This window comes from Triturus cristatus, chromosome 1_2 (assembly GCF_964204655.1).
Source record: "Triturus cristatus chromosome 1_2, aTriCri1.1, whole genome shotgun sequence".
Classification (NCBI taxonomy): Eukaryota; Metazoa; Chordata; class Amphibia; order Caudata; family Salamandridae; genus Triturus; species Triturus cristatus.
In genome coordinates, this window is record NC_140580.1 from 845216610 (window position 1) to 845235253 (window position 18644).

The window sequence follows — 18644 nt, forward strand, 5'->3', positions numbered from 1 at the left end:
TGTCCACAGCGTGACCTTCGATCTGCCCATAGCCACCTGCTAGCCACCCCCAAAATTAGAACCAAGAAACTCGGCGGTCGCCGGTTTTCCTAACTAGCCCCTGGACTTTGGCATCCCCTCCCTCTTTTCATTAAATCTTCCTCCTCTCTCATGAACTTCAGAAAACTACTTAAGACTTACCTTTTCCTCTCTTCTTAGCTAGAATCCCGCTTCTCTTGTTTCCCCCTCATTTACTCCGTCTGTCAGCGCCAGGAAGCTTCGGCGACAGTGCGCTTTACAAATTACACCTAAGATAAGATAAGATAAGATAAGATAGATAGATAGATAGATAGATAGATAGATAGATAGATAGATAGATAGATAGATAGATAGATAGATAGATAGATAGATAGACGCTCCTAAACTCTCTCACATCCGGGAAAAAAGTAATAGCACTCCCAGGGTTAGGTTTCGCAACCTGTTTTAATTCTCAGCGCTTCCAAACAAACGCGTTTCGGGATGTCCCTTCCTCAGTGTTTACGTTCCACACTGAGAGGCGCCATTTTTAAATACCATATTCATGGGTCATAGAAACAAAGAAGGACATTATCGCCACAATATTTTAGGCGCCATCTTGGAGTGTACACAATTCAAAAGAACTCCCATCAGTAAATACATATTTACAATATTTACAAAGTTCCCTATGTGTTTCATTTTCTTACCGCAAATCGGTAATTGATGCATGATCGCCACAGTGTTTTAGGCGCCATCTTGGAGTGTACACAATTCAAAAGACTCCTCTCAGTGCATGCATATTTACAATATTTACAAAGTTCTCTATGCATTTTCATTCTCTTACCGTAATTACTACATGATGATTCTCGAGTAAATTTCATCTCACTGAACTCCACGCAGAACTTCTCATGTGTCACCCCTCACGTTCTAATCTTGCTGTGTATCGGCTAATGGCAGTCCCCATATTCGGGACTGCCCATTGTCCTTCTATAATGTCTCAATTGCATTTCACAATCAAGCCGTGTATCGGCCAATTCATAATACCCATTTGTCCATACATGTTTCAGCAAAAAGATACAAAGCCGTTGCTCATTATAAAATTCATGCAGATATTCATCTAAAAATACTTATGCACATATCCTAGGTCCCTAGGTGTGCTGTTAACTCTTCCCCACTGTTCAGTCCATTTGGAGTCTTCGTTTGTAAATCAATAATATATCGTGACTCCAGTCTCCTTAATTTTAACACTCTGTCTGCTCCTCTAATATTAGGGGGCACATGATCCAAACTGAAGTACTGTAACAAATCTCTATTGCTTCGATGTTTGATAGCAAAGTGCCTAGCGACTGGATTTCTTAAATCCTTATTTGCTATTGCGCCCATGGGCTCCAAAACCCTTATCTTCGCACTGTGTATGGTGCTGCCAATGTACCTTAGGCCACAAGGGTACATCAGGCAATAGACAGCATGGGTGGTTTGGCATGTCATGAATTTGTTGATGGCCTTATGTTTTTTTATCCCCTTGATCTCATATGTCAATACTCTTTTGCTGAAAGCGCAGGCCTTGCACTTTCAGCAAGGATAAAAGCCTCTCATCTCGCTCAGTGTCCCTTGTTTTGCTGGAATTGTGTCTAAATGACTATGGACCAATCTGTCTCTCAGTAATCTAGCTTTTCTGAAGGTTATCTGTGGAACTGGTGGGATATCCATCCCAATAATCATGTCTGTTCTTAAAACATGCCAGTTTCTACGGAGGATATTTCTTAGGGAATCAGCATCATCTGAATAAGTGGTAATTAAACTAAACTTTCCCTCATCACTCTTCTTTTTTCTATTGCTTACTTGTGTGTTTCCTATTAGCTTTTCTCTTTGTATATTGCTCACTTTTCTTAGTGTGTTTTCCAGTAGGTCTATATTAAAACCTCTGGCCACAAACCTTCCAAGGCTGTCTCTAGCTGCTGCGTCACAGTCACACTTTCTAGAACAGTTACGTTTTAGCCGCAGGAATTCCCCATAGGGTATACTCTTCTTCAGTTTGACCGGGTGACTGCTTGTGGCATGCAACGTACTGTTGCCCGCAGTTGGCTTATGATATAAAGCAGTTGAAATTTTACCATCAAGTATCTCAACTTTAAGGTCAAGATAGTTCACTGCCACTGAACTGATCTCCCATGTAAATTGTAGATTGACATTATTCTTATTAAGATGTTCAATATATTCTCCTGCTTTATCGACCTACCCCCTCCATACCATGAAGAGGTCGTCGATATATCTGTACCGGGTTGCTATTTCTTTGGTCCAGATTTCATTGGCTGGAGACCAGGCCACCTGCTACTCCCACCAGCCCACAAATACATTTGCGTAGCTGGGGGCGAAGAAGGTGCCCATCGCGGTTCCCAAGACCTGTCTGTAGAGGTCCCCTGGAATAGAAAGATGTCATTTAACAAGCAAAATTCAATAAGCTTGATCAGCATATTATTGTGTTCCACAAAATTTTGTGATCTTTTTCTCAGAAAAAATTCTACCTCATTGAGTCCGTGTCCATGGTTAATGCACGTGTATAGACTTGTGATGTCCAATACTATCAAACTAAATGATGGTTTCCATTTCAAGTTCTCAATATGGGTAATAAAGTCCTTCGAATCCTTGATATATGAGGATAATTGTGACACTGATTGAAATAGAAAGTGATCCACAAACATAGACAGGTTTTTGGTAAGACTTCCCAAAGATGACACTATGGGCCTACCAGGTGGCTTAACACTGTCTTTGTGAATCTTTGGTAGGTGATAGAACGTTGGTATTACTGGATTGTTGGTTCTAAGAAAAATATATTCTTCAGTGTCCAGCATAGACTTGTCATGCCATTTCTTGATTAATACATGATACTGTGTGACACTGTCCTGGTATCTGGTCTTCGTTGTCAATTCATAGTAACGATTGTCCGTTAGTTGTCGAAGAGCCTCCCCAACATATTGTTACCTCGGCATTAGGACAATATTGCCCCCCTTATCTGAGGGCTTGCAAATCACTGTTGTGTCTTTTTGTAGATTTGTCAAGGCTTCTTTCTGGGCTTTGGTCAAGTTTCTTCCGTTTGACGTGGGTTTCATATTCTCCCGAAGTCATACCAGGTCTTTAATTACTGCTTCTGAGAATGTGTCAATAGCATCCAGGGGCATCTGTGGTAAAAATTGTGAGTCTGGCTTGAATATACTAGCTGGCGTCTCTTGCTCTATCCCTAGGCATCTAGTTCTTTGCGTTGTTGCTCTATCCCTAGGCATCTAGTTCTTTGCGTTGTTGATTCCTCATTCCTGCCACCTAGTTGTTCACCTCCCTGATGCAGTTCCTCCAACAACTCCAGTGTTGTCAAATCGTCTACTGTCAGCAGATATGTATCTTTAATTTTACCTTTAAGTTGTCTGGCTTCCCTAATGGTAGGTTTTAATTTCAAGTATTTGTGCAATTTGAGCTTCCGCCCAAATTTAAATAGATCAATCCTGGTTTGCGTAAATTCGAAACGGTTCTGGGGGCAGAAAGTTAAACCCAATTTTAATACTGATTCTTCAGTCTTTGTTAGTTTCCTTGATGTCAAATTTACGATGGTCAAATTATGTGCTTTGATAACCATCTTCCCCCCCCCTTGTTCCGTGTTCTTGGTGTCACATTGCCTCTTCTTCTTCCTCTTCCAGCCGCACCTTCTGGTTTGTCTGCATCTGTTTCCGGAGGCTTGTTCTTCCCTCCTCTCAGCCATGACTACCGGATTAAGTTCAACTCCTCGTGAAAAGGAGTTTTTCTTTGTCCTCCAGAGGGGCCTGCCATTTCATCTTCCGATTGCTCATTTTCTGTGATATCCGATTCAGAGGTTTCAACTCTCACTGGTACCGGTGTTGATGCCGCTTTCTTTTTTTACATCTCTTTTCTAGGTCCGTCAAATTTATTCGCAAACATCAATAGCCTTCCCATTGAGTAGTCTCTCTCATCCCGCTCAAATTTGTTTCTTGTTTCCTCTGTCAGATTTTCATTTCATATTGTTTCAGACGCTTCTTCATTGCTTCTCTTCGTTCCTCTTGTCTGTTCTTATCTGTGTCTTTCATTATCTCCTCTTCCAGTGTTTGTATCTCTGCTAAGGCCTTTGTTCTCTCATTCCAAGCGAATTTTACCAGTATCTCCAACATGCCTTTACATGAAGATGCGGTATGTTCAGCCCACTCCTCTAACAGGCGTGGGTCATACGCTCGCACAGTATAGATGTGCAATCCTCTCTGGACTCTTGCTAATTCGATGTAGTTCTGGAGGGAGGTCGCCTATATATATATTATCTACTGGCGGTCGCCAGTAGATAGTTATAGTTAGGACCGTGTTTCCATAGGAAATCTCAAAATTCTATTTTGAATAACTTTGGCGCTGGTTGACGAAATTTTCAAAACTAATGGGGCGCTCCGCTCAGCTCCTACCCTGAAAGTCTCGGGGGGATTCGTCAAGCGGGGGCCGAGAAAAAAGGGGTGTCCCAAAACGCGTTTTCCCCAATGCATTTTCCCATAGGACCTTTAGTCCAAGGTACAGCCCGAACGGCTGAACAGAATTACTTGAAATTTGGCAGAGAGGTAGTCCTCAGGTCAGGGAGGTGCCTTTTGCATATATGGAGTCAATCTGTTCAGTATTTCCAGAGAAAATTGCATTTAATAGCACATACATATCTATAGCCGCGCACCGTGCGCGCACCCTAAAATGCGCGAGCGTAATTCTGATTGGTTGTTACATGTCATTCAACGTTCGAATCGGTCGAAATCAGGAAGTGTCGGCCGCCATTTTGTTTGTTTTCAGTGCGAGAGTGGAAAAGGAAGGTGGCGAACGTGAAAAGGGGGCAGGGTAGAGAGTTCCTGACCCCCTAGCCTTGGTCAGGGGGTCCCTGAAGGACCTCGAAGGCAGAAAAAAACATTTAATTTTTTTTTTTTTAAATCGCGTATGTATGAATCGATTCAGACACGATATTCAAAAAAATATGAACTTTATGCATACATCGGTTGGTAGACACTTATAACGCGTATCTACATATCAAAGCTGGCAGAGAATACTGAGTACCTCATATGCGCTCCTTGCAAATTATTGTGATCGAGAAATAATTGATTTTCACTTTTGTGATTAATTCTTGAAAGTTATTTTGATTTATTAGTGCTCTTGAGCGCAATTTGTGTGACCATTTGTGTGAAAATCTAATTTTGTAGAAACAAACTGTGGTAATAATTGTGATTGTAATACAAAGCGAAATATTTTTCAGTGTCTATGAACATTGACCCCTATTTCTATGGGCAATAGGGCACAGGTCAGCAACTTGACAAAGGCTTCGCCGAAACGCGTCATTCTGTTCAGTTTGTGAGACAATAAATTTCTATTGTGCTCGTCCTTTGGTGTGCCGCTGGGTGTTATTTCAGAATTCTTGGAGAAGACTTCTTTGTGGGAAATATATTTAGCGGCTGCTCACAGCAAGTTTGTTTGGATATATACATATAGATATATATATATATGCCAAACATTTCCTCCGGGGGGAGAAATCAGGGTCGCACTCCAGTTCTTCGATGTAAAGGTTTATTTCAGTAATCAAAATGATATCAGCAGAGATGCAAGACACACAGGTCTCCAACCAACGCGTTTCGGTATGCACACGATACCTTGTTCATGGTTAATATTACACCTCAGGTGACCAGTTTTTAAACTAAACAACAGAGAAAAAACTTTCAAAGGAAATGCTAGTACCTCATTTCCTGTTCCTGTCAAGACTAACTCCACTGCCTTATGGGAGGTGTAGTCTGATGTTTGTTATACATTGTAAGTTTAATTGAGCTAAGCGACAGTTATAAAGCAAAGTATGAATTAATCAAAATTCTTTCAAGCGTAGGAGGAGACTGATCAAAGACAAAGTTATCAGGTCATCCATAGGGTATTACAATCACAGTAAATAAAATATACGCATTATTCCACATTAAATGCATGATTCTCTGCAGACATGCTGCTGAATGGTTGACTACCAATTGTAGCAACCTTGCTTTGATTTTAAATGTTGAGATCCAACATACAATATGTCATGTTAGAGTCAATGATTTGTCCCTTCAGTGGGTAATCTGTGAAGCCCATATGGAATCCTCCAGTGGAGTGTCTCTCCCTATGTTTAGGATGGGCTGTAGGTATGCATTTTCATTGTGGTTGCTATATGCTTGTTCAAATTGCTAAGAATTAAATGTGTATGTAAAGTTCTTCCGACTGATTTAAGCCGTGTGGTGCCATGCTCCTGAAGTTCAAAATATGACGCGATTCCCGTTGGCGTAGCATTTTCTCTCTGTTGCCACCGCGTGTCAAATTGGGGATTGTTTCTATCCCATAGAATTTCAAAATTTTCCAATTACCATTATGGTAGAGGTCCATGTGTTTTGCCACTGCGTTATTCTTGTCTTTGTTTTTAGTTGCGCGAACATGCTCTAGGATTCTTTTTTCAGTTCGCATATTTTAACTTACATGGACACTCGATGATGTAAATGGTGTATTGGCTTTTGCAAGATATCAAATTCCGTATTTGCCAGACTTTCCCATTGGCCATTGAAATTTCCGAAATTGGTTGCGCAATTTGACACACCTTACAGTTGTGGCATTTAATAAATCCTTTAGTTTTGAGCCAGGTTTCCTTGGGTTGTTGACTTTTTAGATGACTGTGTACCAGTCGGTCTTTCAAGTTGGTCACTCTTCGAAATGTTATTATTGGTTTAGATCCCATTTTTTCACCAATTGTGCCATCCATCTGTAGAATTTTCCAATTCTTTTGTATGATGTTAGCTACTTCCTTTGATTCTAAGGAGAAATCCATGATTAGTCTGATAGGTTCCATTTCTGATTGTTGTTCTGTTACTTTGGGTTTCAAACACTCATTTCTAGGACTTGTGTTGGCTCTGGACCAACATCTGTTAACAATCTTTTCGTTATATTTCCTGGATTTGAATCTTTGGATTGTCCTGGCACTGTGTTTCTTCCATTCAGTTTCTTCGCTGCAAATTCTTCTTAAGCGTAAGAATTCACCATACGGTATACTGGATATTAGAGCGGGTTGGTGGAAGCTTGTTGCCTCCAAAGTTGCGTTGGTAGCTGTTGACTTTCGGTGAAGTGTTGTTTCCAGGTGATCATTTTTCACATAAATTTCAGTGTCCAAAAAGGTCACCCTTTCCTTGCTGATTGCGTAAGTAAATTTCAATCCACTTGTGCTGTTGTTCAGTATTGACAAATAATCCTGGAATTCTTCTACCTCTCCATTCCAAACGATGAACAAGTCATCAATGAAGCGAGTCCAGCTCACAATATGATTGGTATATTTCTCATTCTGGCTGTTCCATGCAACTTTTTCCTCCCACCAGCCCATTGTTAAGCAGGCATAGCTAGGGCTAAAAGAAAAACCCATAGCCGCCCCATTCTTTTGTCGGAAGAGATCCTCACCAAACAGGAAGATGTTGCATGTTAAGCATGTTGAGATCATGTCCAGAAGCATATCATTGTGATGTTTATAATGGATGTTTCTTTCTTGTAGGAAAAAACTTATGGCATTCAAGCCCAGTGCATTGTCAATGTTGGTGTACAAACCAATTACATCCATTGTTATTAAATGATATGTTTTTTGCCACTTGATTGTTCCTAGTATTCTTAACAGATCTGTTGTGTCCTTTATGTATGAGCGTAGTTTGGTTACATATGGGATCAGAAAAAAATCAATGTAGTTAGAGATGGGTTCTAATAAAGAGCCTTTTGCTGATAAAATCGGTCTCCCCGGCGGATCTACCTTGTTTTTGTGAATTTTCGGGAGAAAATACATTGTTGCCAGTTTGGGGAAGTCAACAAGTAAGTACCTACTTTCCTCCTCATTTATCAGATTTTGTGCCGTCCATATCTTGAGTTTTTTGTCCATATCAGATTTGAAAGTTGCAGTGGGATTTGTATGCAATTTTTCGTAATGTGTGGTATCCAGTAATTGCCTCATGGCTTCTGTGATGTAGAGGGTTCTATCCCATACCACTATATTGCCCCCTTTATCGGCCATCTTAATTTCAAACTCTTGATCCTTCGCTAGGTTCTCAAGGGCTTCTCTTTCCTGTTTCGTGAGATTATCTTTGTACTGGATCTTTTTCATTTTATAAAGGTCATGGGTAACTGCTTCCTGGAAAAGGTCTATTTTGTTACCAGGGGGTAACTGAGGGTAAAATTTTGATTTTGGGCGTTTTTTACTTAAACCTGCTCCCAATTGGGGGCATGCTGTTTCCAATGGTATTTCTTCACCCTCTACCGCATTCAAATTAAGTAATGTGAGGAAATCAGTAGTTTCTTTGGCCAATAATGTTGAAGTCGGTTGCTCCAATGACTTGGATTGTTTTTGTTTATTTTGATTTTCCAGGAAAAATTTGGCCAATTTAATTTTTCGTATGTAAAGGTAGAAGTCTATTCTCATTTGTGCTAGATCCATTTTTTGTACTGGACAGTAGTTGATACGTCGTTTAAGTAGTGCAATTTCTGCCGGGGATAGTTCATGTTTAGAAAGGTTTACCACTTGAAGTTCATCCATTACTTGTCTTTCCTCTGTCTCATACTCCTGGTTTTGGTACCAATTTGTTCTGTCTCGCTGCTTGTTTCTTCGGCCCCTTCGTTTCTTTTTCTTTGGTACCATGGTTTTCCTCTGCCTCGGCCACGAGGTTGTCTTTGCGCCGACTGGTTCTGTTCCCATTGACGCTGCTATAGAACGCGGCGCATGTCCCCTAAAAAAGAGGATTGTGTGGCACTGTCCATGGGGGTTTCTGATCCGCCATCACTTGGATCCGTAGATGCCAGAGAGGAGAAACTGCTGGAAGTAGCCATTACGTTGCTCGCCATTCCAGAATGTTGAAAAGGGTCAAATTTCCTTGCGAAGGTAAAGATTCTGCCCTCAGCATAATCGATGGTATCTCGCACAAATTTATTATGTTTGCGTTGGCGTACAGTGTCCTCGTGTTTATCAATCTGGCGTTCTAGATCCTCTTTGAATTTTAACATTTCGGGGTTTAATTTAGAAGATTCAAGTTCCTTTTCCAGTTCATGTAGTTGTTCCTTGATTTTTTGTAAGGCTATTTTGCCATGTTTCACCAGTATGGTAATTAATCCCAGCGATGAGTTAAGAGTGTGTTCGCCCCATTCTTGTAGTAGTTCATTAGTTGCGTCTTGATGGCTGGGCATTAATAAGATTCTTAGTCCTCTTGGGACTCTTTGTACTTCCAAGTATTTTTGTAACGATATTATTTCCCAGGATTTGTTGATTTCCTTCTTGCTTAGCTTTTCCCACAATCGTATTTTGCTCTTTATATCTGTCTTTCCTGATGCATTTGGTTTGTCTGTCTCCTTTTGTTGATTTCCTTTTTCAAACATTGACAGTAATTTTTCCTGTATATATATTCATGTATATATATATGTATATATGTATATATATATATGTATATTTTCATATACATTACCTACTGGCGGTCGCCAGTAGGTAGTTATAGTTAGGACCCTGTTTCCATAGGAAATCCGCAACATTCTATTTGGAATAACCTTGGCGCCGGTCGACGAATCCTCGCGAAATGTTCAAAACTAATGGGGCGCTACGCTCCGCTCCTACCCTGAAAGTCTCGGGGGGATTCGTCAAGCGGGGGCTGAGAAAAAAGGGGGGTCCCAAAACGCGTTTTCCCCAAGCATTTTTCCATAGGACCTTTAGACACAGCTACAGCCCGAACGGCTGAACAGAATTACTTGTAATTTGCCAGAGAGGTACTCCTCAGGTCAAGGAAGTGCCTTTTGTAGGTCTGGTGTAAATCTGTTCAGTAGTTCCTGAGAAAATAGCATTTAAATCAATATATATATCTGTAAGCGCGCTCCGAGCGAGCACCGTAAGCTTACCGTACGCGTACGGTGCCGTGCGCGAGCGCGATTCTGATTGGCTGTTAGATCTTAGTAAACATTCGAATCGGTCGAAACCAGGAAGTGTCGGCCGCCATTTTCTCTCTCGCACTCGGAGGGGTGGAGGAAAAACAAAGTTGGATATCATAAAAAGGGGGCAGGCTAGACAGCTCATAACCACCTAGCCTTGGTCATGGTGTGCCAGAAGGCCATCCAAGGCCAAAAAATAAAAAAAATTTTTTCGAAAAAACGACGAATACGATTACCGTACGCGTACGGTAAAAAATTAATTAAAAAAAACCAAAATCCATACTCTCCCCCCCCCGTGTGCAAAAAGTGCCCGCAGGGAACCTTTTGTGCATGGTATATCAAATTCACAGAGAACATTTAATAGAAAACCTTTCAGAACGAAGCGCATAATATGTCCTCCGTGTGCGGACGGTGCACGAAGGGCATCGTGCGTACATGGCCCATCCAGCCTAACGTGGGCACGCGGTGCACGTAGCGCACCGCGTGCCCACCGTGCGTGCACGGCACTAACTGTGCACCGCGTGCTCACTCGCGCACCGTGCGCGCACGGAACGAACTGCGTGAAGTGGGCGCGCACGGCACGAACGGCGTAAAGTAACTTAGCATTTAAAAAACCGTACAAATTCACTGAAAAAACCATAGGTTTCACACACGTTATAGTTAGGAATTAGCATTTAAAAAACCTTGCAAATTCACTGAAAAAACCATAGGTTTCACACAAGTTATAGTTAGCTGTACATTTCACTCATAAAAAACCAATGAAATTCCACGTTATAGTTAGTGCAGGCAACTATAACTCACGCGACCGCAATCCTCTGCTGATGACATATGTGTCTTTATGAAAAAAAAATATTTGTAATATATGTATAGCTAAAATTTAATGGAAGAAGACATGGGCAAATAAGTGTCTAAATACAGTATTAGCATCAGCAGAGGATTGCGGTCGCGTGAGTTATAGTTGCCTGCACTAACTATAACGTGGAATTTCATTGGTTTTTTACAAGTGAAATGTACAGCTAACTATAACTTGTGTGAAACCTATGGTTTTTTCAGTGAATATATATATGTATATGTTATCTACTGGCGGTCGCCAGTAGATAGTTATAGTTAGGACCGTGTTTCCATAGGAAATCCGCAACATTCTATTTGGAATAACTTTGGCGCCGGTTGACGAATCCTCGCGAAATTTTCAAAATAGGTGGGACGCTCCGCTCCGCTCCGCTCCGCTCCTACCCTGAAAATCTCGGGCAGATTCGTCAAGCGGGGGCTGAGAAAAAAGGGGGGTCCCAAAACACGTTTTCCCCATGCAATTTTCCATAGGGACCTTTAGTCCAAGGTACAGCCCGAACGGCTGAACAGAATTACTTGAAATTTGGCAGAGAGGTAGTCCTCAGGTCAGGGAAGTGCCTTTTGCAGGTCTGGTGTCAATCTGTTCAGTAGTTCCTGAGAAAATCAAAAGTAAAATCATATATATATGTGGGCGGAGCCTAACCACACATCTCATCCTGAGATCTGATTGGCTGTCAGCACTTCATCCAAGAAGTGTTGGCAGCCATCTTGGGACCAATATACATGATAGCACCTCATTAAAAAACATTGCAGTTAATAGAAGGTTTTAAGACTTTAGTTACATTATAAATCATTTGTTGATGGTACCATACTCATTTTAGGAATTGTGGTATGTTCTAAGGTGATTTCACCATGTGAAAAAACCTTCTGCTGGGATATCATGATTGAGAGAAAAATATTTTCTCATGCTTTTCCCACAGAGGTTTGGAAGGTGATCTATAAGCTAAACTGAGAGCTTATTTTCTGTAAATTCACATTATCTTTCTCAGTCATGTGAGAATGAAGTTTGACATTCTCAGTAAAACATGTACATCCAACAAGGGCAGAGACTGTCAGTTGATTCCTTTGTGTTCTACTGTAGCTTCCCAGAGTGATCCAAAGAACAACTAGAGCGCTAACAGTCCTACTTATGATAAACGTATGGCACACCTGAATCCATCTTGCTTGGATTAAAGTTGTAACTCTTAAAACATTTAATTTAAAAAGGTACAAAATGAGCGGGTTCATTTTTCCATATAAAGTATGATTAGTGCTGCAGAAAGAAAAATTAGGGCACATTTTGAGTGACTTCTCAAATCCTCTTCTATTTCATTAAAAAATTCTGACATGCAGACTGAAACATGCACTTTCAATACCAGCAGCAGTTTTCCCTGGTGAGCAGCAGCTTTACTACAGTGATTTAATGAGCAAAAAGAGTGCTAACATTCTGAATTTATGGCAAATGTGTGACACATCTGAATGCCTTCTTGGTGGAATCAAAGTAAAAAACTGAAAGTGGTTCCTACTGAGGAGACTGCAGTAAATGAGGAAATTAGGAAACTTCATAACAAATAAGTCTCCCAAGATGGCCACCAGAGACAAAAGAGCCCAAATGTAGCCCAAATATCACCCAGATGTAGCCCAAGTATAGCCCAATGACAGAATGTCCCAGAGTGTTCTTAAAAACAACTAGAGCGCTTACTGTCTTCATTATGACAAAAGTATGGCACACCTGAAGCCATCTTGATTGGAATAAACAGGTAACACTTAAAACATTTAATTTAAAAAGGAACACAATGAGGGGGTTCATTTTGCCATAGAAATTATGATTAATGCTGAAGAAAGAAAATGAGGGCACATTTTGAGTGACTTCTCAAATCCTCTTCTATTTCATTAAAAAATTCTGACATGCAGACTGAAACATGCACTTTTAATACCAGGAGCAGACTTCCATGGTGAACAGTAGTTTTACTACAGTGATCTAATGAGCAACTAGAGTGCTAACTTTCAGAATTTATGGCAAATGTGTGACATATCTGAATACCTTCATGATGGAATCAAAGTAAAAAACTGAAAGCATTTCCTACTGAGGAGACTGCAGTACATGAGGAAATTTGGAAACTTCAGAACAAATAAATCTCCCAAGATGGCCACCGTAGACAAAAGAGCCCAAATGTAGCCCAAAATCACCCAGATATAGCCCAAATATAGCCCAATGACAGAAGTGTGCAAAACACTTATTATTTTGTGTTTTTGCAGTGTTATATAGTGCAGACTTGTCAGGTATTGGAGTGCTTTACATGAGCATTGGTTACATCACACAAGAACAAATTCATTTTGATTGTAGACATGGGGAGACTAAGTGATTTGACCAGAATCACAGAATGTCGAGCTGAAGCATAAACTCCAACCTGGTTCCCCAGTTGCACAGTCTGCAGTTCTGGAAGTAACACCACATCCTCTCCCCTAAGTGCAACATTTAATCAAGTGGTCAACTGGATAAAAAAACATAAAGATAACAAATAATTTAAAAGTGCTTTGTCGCTATTTGAAAACTCAGAAAATATGTCCTTATTTCAGTCTTTTAGAGCACTAACCATAATTTTGATGCCAATAAGACCCTCTCATATATGTAATTTCTAAAGGAAATGCTCTAGGTATTACAGTTTTGATTACATCAAGATGACGTCAGGCGTTCCACACTTTTGTAATAAATATAGAATGTTAGCAATCTAGTTGTTCATTAGGATACTGTTGAGAGGCAGAGGCCAGGGGCACGGACTCTGAAAATTGAAGGCAGGTAGGAGGGTGCAAAGGCAACAATTTAACCACACTGAGCAGGCAGGAAGGGCAGTGGCAGCACAACAGACTATGGAGGGCAGTGGAAAGGGGGGCAGGGGCAACAAACCAACAATACAGGACTTGCAAGAGAGGCTGTGGCAATGTAGTAGACCATTGTGGGCAGAAGGAAGAGGCAATGGTAGTACAACCATACATGCCAACAGACCCGATTCAGCCAGGAAACGTCCAATGTTTTTAAGCACAAATGGGCTTTATTTGATCTGTCTCCGGTCTACAATCTCCTCTTTTCCAATGTAACTCAAAGGGGAAAATCAATACCCCAGTTTTTTTTCAAAATCTCCCTCTTACCAAGTTCAAAATGTTCGCAAGTATGGTACATTGGATCATGGAAGGAAATGGGGTAGGGACATGGACTTGGATAACAGAGGACAGGAGGGACATGGAGAGGTGCACCAAACTGACCCTGCAGGGCAGGCATCAGGGTTTGCAGCAGCACAATACACCACACAGGGCATGCGGGACGGGAGTGCAGCACAACAATCCATAGAAAGCAAGAGGGAGGGGACAGGACCATGCACATGGACAACAGTGAACAGAGGGGCAAGAGGCAATGGTAGCTAGCTGACCATAATGGACAGACAGGAGAGAAAGCTGCAGCATAACAGACCATAAAGGGCAGGAGGGACGGATCAGGGGCATTACAATGGAACAGACAAGCCAGGAGGGAGGGAGTAGGGGTCTGCACATGTAAACAGAGGACTGGGGGCAAGGGGGCAGGGCAGGAGCAGCAAGATAGCCATGGAGGTCAGGCAGGATGGGCACTAGAAGCAAGACACACCGTGAAGAGCAACAGTGAGACTGTGATGGCATACACACAGACCATGGAGGGAAGGTGGGAGGGGGTCAGGGGCAGCTAACTGACCACACAGGGAAGGTGGGAGGGGCCATGGCAGCACAGAAGACCATGCATGGCAAGTGGGAGGGTTAGTGGCAGCACAATGGCTATGATGGGCAAGAAGGAGGGTGCAGGGGCATGCACAAAGGACGATGGAGGATAGAAGGGAGGGTCAGGACCTGTGCACAGACAAGAAAGTTCAAGGGAAGGGGCCTCACAACAGACCGCACGGGGCAGGCAGGAGGAGCAGTTGCAGCACAACAGACCAGGAAGGGCAGAAGGTTGTAGCAGTACAATGGACCATGTAGGACAGGAGGAAGAGGATAGGGGCATGACATGTGGACAGGCAGGGTGGAGGTGGCAGGGACAGGTTACAGTCATCTGACAATGCTAGGCAGGTGGGAGGGGAGTGGCAGCTCAACAGAACACTCAGAATAGATAGGAGTGGCAGGTCCATGGAACATGGTGGGCAAAAAGGATGGAGCAGGGGCATGCACAAAGACATCAGAGGGCAGGGGGAAGGAGAATAGGGGCAGCAAGCTAAGCACAGAGTTTAAGCAGGAGGTCAATGATGGGGCATAGAATTGGGCAATGGAGGGCAGGAGGAGTGGACTGGTACATCATACTAAATTGAGGGCAGTGGCAGCACATCAGACCATGCATGGCAGGAGGGAGGAGGCTAGTCCATGGATTCACACAACAGAGGATAGGGAGGAGGGGGATGGGGTAGCAAGCTAACTGTTCAGAGAAGGCGGGTATTAGGAACTTTATTGTTTTTAAAACGTGTGTCTGTGCGAACTACTTAAAATATGAACAAGTATGCATCATAATCTCACTTTTATTTAGGAAGAAGAGGACGTTTGTGACTGTGACTCCGGGCTCACTTGGCAGAAACACCCCCTGACCCTCCACCCCCTATTGCAAAATGTAATGCCCGTGAAAAGGGTAGGTGAACACAGTGTTATATAGAACATAGTCCTGAGAGCACGATTGAAAATGAAAACTAGATATAATGTATGGTATAAACTATGCACCAAAAAGTGTGATATAAGATGAACCGGGCGTGAAATATAATATGCAATACATTGTGCGCAGTGACAGATTCATTGGAGAGCGCGAGATAGCACAGGCAAAAGCGCGTGCTATGCGATATGCGCCTTGGAGTGTAATATGCACAGGGCAGTGTTGTGTAACCTAACTAGTCTCTAAAGTTGTAATATAAAATATGTGCTGGGGAGTGTAACGATGCATATGCACTGTGACAAAGATATGGATCCCAGATTGTAATATGTATGGCATAGCACTGTGCGTTATAACATAGGCATCGAGGAAGGCACGTTAGATGGGGCAATATAGCCCGTGCGAAGACAAGTGTGGCATGACATATTCACGGGGTAGTGTTACAGTGCACATGGGCTAGAGAGTGTCATAGCATATGCACTAGCTGGTGGAATACAACACAGAGGTGTGTGGCACTCGGCAGGCAATGGTGGGTGTAACACAGGAGCGCGCTGTGACTCTCAAGTGATGTTCGTCCCCTTTCCAGAGAGTAAAATAAAAAGTATTACACATCCGGCAGTGGATGTGTGTTTTATTAACCGTGAGGGGGGTTTCTTGCATAGTTTTGGTCGAATTTTTGTCGAATCCCCTTTGAATGGCTTGGTGTGCATGTGTATTAAATGTGCCCGTCAATAGCTACCCATGTTTGTATAAATAAACGACAAGGGTGTCTACCGGGATTAGGCACGGTAGGGCATCAGACATGTCAGACATGTCAGAGCTTCACTAGTGGTGTAAATACATTCCACGTGGATTCATTGTATGCATAGTCGCCTTTTAATGAATATCACGCAAATCGTCATGGTGATAGGTACGTACGGTTTGTCCAGCATGTCCTAGGTGTGTCTATAAATATATATTTTTTTTAAATAATAAAAAACAGTGGCCGGCCCTGGGGATTGGGGTCAAAAAACATATAATTAGGAGACAGGCCCTGGGGGATGGGGTCATCAGGGCCAATAAATTAGAATAAGAAGGGGAACCACACAGCCCCCCTTCTTAAAAAAATAAAATAAATATAAGACTGGCATTGTGCCGGAGGCCACGCCCCCTCCTTGCAGCACTCTGCAAACGCGCCCCCTGGCGAGTTGTAAGTTGGGGAATTAATTCCTCTTCAATACTGAGGGTCCCTGAGGGCCAACTAGCCCAACAGGCATCTCCAGTATGCGCCAGGGAGCTGCGCTGCAGACAGGTGTTCTGAGGCCAAGCCCCTTTTTACACCTCTCTGCAACGCAGCTCTGTGGCGCTTACTGGAGGTGCCTAGTGGTCTAGTTTGACCCTAGGGACCCTTAGGATTCAAGGGGACTTAATCTCTCAACTTAGAACAGCCACAGGGCGCGTTTACACAGTGGTGAAGGGAGGGGACGGGGCCTGAGGTGACGTGTGCAAATACGCACTATGGCACGTTTTAAATTGGGGATATAATTTCCCTTCAATACTGAGGGCCCCTGGGGGCTAACTAGCCCACCAAGTGCTTCCAGTAAGCGCCACTGAGCTGCATTGCAGAGAGGTAGTCCAGGCCGTGCCACTTTTTACACCTCTCTGCAATGCAGCTCTGTGGCACTTACTGGAGGTACCTAGTGGGCTAGTTGGACCCTAGGGATTCAAATGAACTTAATCTCCCAACTAAAAACGGACACAGGGCGTGTTTACACAGTGGTGAAGGGAGGGGGCGGGGCCTGAGTTAACGTGTGCAAAAATGCCCTGTGGCCTGTTTTAAGAGGTAGTTTTAATCCCCCTGCCCTATTATATACTAGGGGCTTACAGAGGAGGTCATTCTAATCACAGGGGGACCCCAACGCATAATGTTCCCTAGTGTATGTAGGTGTTTTCACTTTATTCTAAGTGTATTTTAACATAGCACTGGCTCTAGGACTGGTTAGTCAGACTCAGTTACCACCAGTATCCGTCTGAAAAAGTTGAGGGTACAGGATGATTTTGCAACAAGGATTCTTTCTGCTCTTCTTTTTGTTCTTTCTGCACGTTATCCTTCTTCCTGCACTTTTCTTCGTCTTTGAGGACTTCTGTTGCTTCTTTCTGCACTTCTTTTTTTTCTTTCTGTGCATTTTTTCTTCTTTCTTCACATGTCCTATCTCTGTAGGCATAGTTAGAAATTAGCATTTAAAAAACCTCAGAAATTCACTGAAAAAACCATAGGTTTCAAGGGTGTTATAGTTAGCTGGACTTTTCACTTGTACAAAACCATTGAAATTCCCCCGTTATAGTTAGTTCAGCTAACTATAACTCGCGCGCCTGCAATGCACTGCTGATGACGTCACATATTACATCACTCATGACATGGTCAGTGACATCACTCATGACATCACTGATGACATCTCAAATGACATCACTGATGACATCACTGATGACATCATCCAGTGAATGTGTGTTTTTCTGAAAATGAAATATGTTTTATATATGTATATCTCAAGGTCGATGGAAGAATAAATGGGTATATAAGTGTCTAAATGGATGATTTGTTTTTGAAAAATTGATTGTGTAACTGACTGATTAAGTGTATCATAGTGAATACATGGCTTAGTGAGTAATGTTTAAATATGTAAATATCTGTATCAGTCTCTCACTTTGTGTATAAGTGGCTGCATGGGTTGGTGAGTAGCTACATGGGTGTCTATATAGGTTATTAGTTGGTTTTTTGAGTATCAGTCTGAGTGTCTGCATGGTTCGGTGGGGGGTATTACGTAGTGCATAGGTGCATGAATGAGTGACTCACTGTTTGTATGTGTTGAAGACAGCATGTGTGCAGGACTGTATGGGTGGATGAGTGTGTGTATGGGTGTGTTAGTGAGTGAATGACTGTCTCAATAGTGTCTTTATGAGTAACTACATATGTTTTAAACTAGTATATGTGACTATTGGTGTATTTAAGTGAGTATATGTGAGAGTGAGAGATTGAAAGAGTTCCTGAATGAATAAGTATGTGTTTCTATAAGTGATTGTTTAAATGACTAAGTATGTGTAAGTTTCTCTAGAAGTAAGTGTGGTGGTGTGTGTATAACTGTATATGCAAGTAAATGTATGTTTGATTCTTTATTAGCATGAGTGACTATGTGTGTGAGTAACTCTATGGATGAGTGGC

General features: G+C 42.2%; 1 protein-coding gene across 1 annotated transcript in view; it reads left to right on the forward strand.

The window, feature by feature from the left end:
* Positions 1-18644, forward strand: part of TAS1R1 (taste 1 receptor member 1) — a 159251-nt gene that overhangs the window by 88698 nt on the left and 51909 nt on the right. The gene's annotated exons all lie outside the window — the stretch shown is intronic.